The sequence below is a fragment of the Leucoraja erinacea genome, chromosome 1 (genome assembly GCF_028641065.1).
Source record: "Leucoraja erinacea ecotype New England chromosome 1, Leri_hhj_1, whole genome shotgun sequence".
NCBI lineage: Eukaryota > Metazoa > Chordata > Chondrichthyes > Rajiformes > Rajidae > Leucoraja > Leucoraja erinaceus.
This window is the reverse complement of record NC_073377.1, coordinates 87,963,707-87,968,156: the sequence shown is the minus strand read 5'-3', so window position 1 is coordinate 87,968,156 and position 4,450 is coordinate 87,963,707. Positions and strand designations below refer to the sequence as shown.

At 48.6% G+C, this 4,450-nt stretch overlaps 1 pseudogene; it reads right to left on the bottom strand.

The window, feature by feature from the left end:
• Positions 1-3,312: 3,312 nt before the first annotated feature.
• Positions 3,313-3,421, bottom strand: LOC129705140 (U2 spliceosomal RNA; annotated as a pseudogene).
• Positions 3,422-4,450: the final 1,029 nt, after the last annotated feature.

Below are 4,450 nucleotides of genomic sequence, written 5' to 3'. Positions count from 1 at the left end.
TGAGTGACTTCGTGAAGATTTCAAAGCTCTGTGACCTCATGCCGTGGAACGAGTCCATGCTTCACAACTGCCTTGGGTATTGGGAGAGAGCATCATTAGTAGTTTTAAAACACAATTATACAAAGAGTTGTGTGGTATAACGAAAAAATATAACACTTTTTAAAATTTTGAGAATCATAACCCTGTAACCTATCGGGCAAATTATTTTGTTGAACCTAAAATGTTTTCTTAATACAATGATGGCTCCAAATAAACTGGTTTATTATACAACCTGTGGAAAAAACCTTTTTTAAAATGACCCTCCTGCCATTCTGGGGATTTGGTCTGTGGGTACCTGTACAATATTGCTGCGGATGTTGCTGCAGTCCTGGTGGAATGAGAGTTGGAACATCAGTGTCTATTCCTGCCATTTTGAGCCACCTTGATATAGTTTGAGTCGTGACCCTATCATGCAGTTTCTTGTAAGAGATAAACAACTCCATACTCTGACCTCGAATGTTCCGAGTATATGCTATGTATTGTTAGATGTGTCTTGTTATACACAGTCGTTTGCCATATGGGTGTACCATAAAATCAAACCCTAGACCCGAGGAACCCGATCTGTTTTCTTTTATTAAATCCTGTATGACAACACCAGTTTCTCGGTGAGATGATCAGGGAGTCCAGGCTCTGTTTGCTTAATGGCTGGACTTGTTGTGCGGTAAATAACACCATGAGCATAACCATCTTCCTGGTCTGTTACTGAGGTGACAACGCTGTTATGAGCTACAAGCTCCTCAGCATGTTGAGAAAACGACACCCACGTCCCAGATTTCGGAGTACCTGGTTTGCTTACCAGGGGTGCGCTCCCACCGCGTGCCGTTCCGATCCTTGTGATAGGTAATTGGAGAGTGCACTTGTGGCACTATTAATGGCACTGTAGCTCCATCGATTATCCTAATGGAGGCTTGTTAAAATCCCAATACGGCCAGAATGTTTTTGGCCGAGATTGTTGTCCAAGCAGTATATGCCCCATTTCTTGATGTGTCCATTGTACTGCTTCCGTGTTGACAGTCTTAGTGCAGATGAGATGAGATTCATCGTCCTGTCTGACAGTATAGTGGGTCTGTTAGACTCTACAAATCAATAAATCCATAGTGTTATGGCATGGAGTCTCCAGTCACTGGATAAATCAACAATTTTTTGGCAATGTTCATAGGGAACATGGTTCTAACACCATCCCCTGTAAGACTGAAAACCATGAATTGAGAAGGTCAGTCGGGTACTCTGAAAATTCCAGATGCCGAGTGTGGTTGAATTTACCCTAGTACCCCATTGATGGGTCCGAACGGGGGAAAACCTCACCCTATGGCTTATTTACATAACAATGCCAAGCTGGTTTACGAATTTTAGTACATAATATTGGGGCTAATGATTGCCCCTTTTGTAAGCTCTATATTGCCAAAGTTCCTCTATTGAGTCAATGCCTGCCATATAGAAACCCGCAACTGACACCAAGTCTTTATCAATAATAAGAGCATCCATCTTAAAATGAATATCTAGAACAAATGTGTTTAGGGTTAAATCAATGATAATCCTGCAACCCTACTCTATTTTATTTTAATAAATATGTTCAATCCAATCTTTCGTGTACAAATCTTGTAGCACCATGTGGGTTTTAGATTGTTTGGTTTATGTAAGGACAAAATGCCCTTCTGGTGTATGATGTACTGTGGTTATTGGGATGAGAAAAAACCCTATCAGATAACCCTGAATACTGCTGAGATTATATGAATCTGTAGTGATTATATACCATACATAACTGTAGTGTTGCAACCTCCCCTACCCTCGTAGGTCCCTATTTTAACAGAAGAAAATAAGGTTCTGGTTTAATATTTCTTGTTCGGGGTTGTGTGGGAGGTTTAGGCTTCCGCATCTTCCAGGGTGGCCGCCCTGGCCATACCCTAAAACGGATCCTGCAGGTTATATTGATTTCTGACACTGCTACTGGTATGAGCCACATTTTTTATGGCCTTGCCTGTGGCTGGTATCATGCTCCAAAATAGGCCCTTGCGCTGGCCTTAATGAGCCCCAGTGTCTTGGCTTAGTCCACACACGGTTCTTTGTTTGCAAATGGTAGCATTTTTGGGGTCCTAGTGCTGGCTGAATGGCCGCCTTCCACTTGTAGTTCAGGTCATATTGCATATTATTAAACAGATCTAGTGCGTCTTGATGGTCTTTGGTTACCTACGTTTAGTCCAGGGTGCGGGTGTATGCTATGATGCCTTCCGTCAATCCCTTGAAGGTTCTCTGGATCTTGAGGTCCTGGTTCCTGATGTTCGTCCATATGCTGCCAAATGCATTGGTTTACACTGGGCACCTGTAATGCCTCACCGTTGCCAGGTGGCAGATGTCTGGCCAGTGTTCGTAAACTTTTTCCCTTGTTGGCGTATGTGGCCAGACATATAGTAATACTATTGCCATCCTGGATCCAAGTCTACCCATGTTTGACTTGGCTAAAGTAATCAGCCACCATGTCCAGCAGAGTCCCTGCTGTGTTAGGATCATGGGACGCTGTATTACCAGGCTCTGGCCCATCAGGGTCCTGCCTACTCTTTTTTATAGAGTTAGAGATCTCTAGGGTCCCGCACGGGGTACCCCTGTGGGGCTTAACTGCTGCCCACTTGTCTTTTGTTCTGCGGACCCCTCTTGCAAGTCAACCCAGAACTGACCCACAGTGCTCCCCTCTGATGGGGTAGAAGCATTGTGCAGCCCTCAAAGAGGTACTGCTGTGGTTTTATCACGTTGGAGCAAGGCTCCATACACCGCTTCTTCCCGCTCCAGCCCTCTCGGGCGCTGGTTGCCGGTGGTTTTATGCAAAGTCGGACCCTTCTGAGTCCACTACCTTGTTTAATTTGTGTCTAGCCTACCGCTCGGTCACATGGATCTGGCCGGTGCGGGGCCGACATCGGGCACAGCTGATCCCACTACGGTTGATCCAAGTGCCGCTGGTTGCTGCTGGCTGCCCGCTGTTCCATGGTCCTCCTTCTCCAGTTTTGTCCTTCCTTCCGTGAAGTGGATATGGCCGGTGAGGGGGATAACTGGCACAGCTGCTTCCATCTATTCCTTTAACCCGGCTTCAACGCTCTCAGCGCTCCTGGCTGCTCCTTTATCTTAGACCCCTGGGACCGACCCCCGTACTGACGGTACTGGCCCCTTGTGGTCGTTGCAGCCGGCCAACCCCACTCTAATGCCCTCAATTCTGGGCACTCCTACTTATATGGTCCTTAGCTAAGGGACATATAAGACATTAAAACTAATGATAACAGCTACTATAGTTTTTATTTAATATATATGGTCCGTAGATAAAGGGGTGTATCAGATATTAAACTGATAAGAACAGATACTACACTTGATCTTAGCCAAAAAGCCGAGAAGCGATTATTGTAACTAAAACCCCGATGGGACTGACCCTGGTACTCACATACTGGTCCCTTGTAGTAGATTGCAGCCAGTCAACTGCAAAGTCCTTTGCTGTCGAGAAATGAACTTTCTCACCATGCTGGAGCGAAGTTGGGCACAGGTGTTTTTCCCTCTCCGGGAATCGATGTGCCCATGCTGCTCCTGCCGTTGCCAGCTCCTCACGAAGTGCCAGCTGCCACTGCTGCTGCCTGTGCTGCTGCCGCTGTCTGTGCTCCTGCCGCTGTTAGTGCTGCTGCAGCTGCCGGTGCTCCTGCAGCTGCCGGCTCCCACTGCTGCTGCCGCTGCCGCTGCCGCTGCCGCTGTGGTTCTCCCGCCGGCCTTACATGGACCTGGTCCATGTCTGCACCTAGAAGGTAAGTTGAAGGAAACGCAGGGTCTCTTACCTGCTGTTCCCGACTTTCCTTCTCCCGCTGGTGACCGTCGTTCCCTGTGTCGGGTTCGAGCCGCTTGGACCGACCCCGGTGTTCACGGGCCTGGTCCTTCGCGGCAGTTCCGCAGCCGGTAACCCCGGCTGTACCTATGGATCCCCTGGACCCTGGGCCTTACCTTTTGAAGAAGGTTTTCAGCCCGAACGTCCCGTTCCGACTCCATCAGTGCCGCTGCACTCGCTGAGTGTTCCGAGCCCCTCGCTGGTCCGAGCTGTCTGTCCCGCAGCCTCTGCGCTGGCTGCTACCGACTGCTCCCAAGCCAGTCTCGTTTGAGACTGGCATAGGGACCTTTTTTACTTTGCTTCCCGCCCGGCCGAGAGGTGAATTTTGCCGGTGCGGGAGCAAAGTCGGGCTCAGGTTGTTCCCCTCCAGGGAAACTCGTGCTGTTGCTGCTGCTGGCTGCTCGCCCTCCACGGGTCTCCCCGCCGGCTTTCCGCAGCCACCTAAAAGTAAGTAGAAAAAAGGAACGCAGAGTCGCTTACCTGCTGTTCCCGACTTTCAAATCTCCCGCTTGGGGAACGCCGTTCCCCCCTGTGTGACTCGTTGCAATGCGTGTAGCG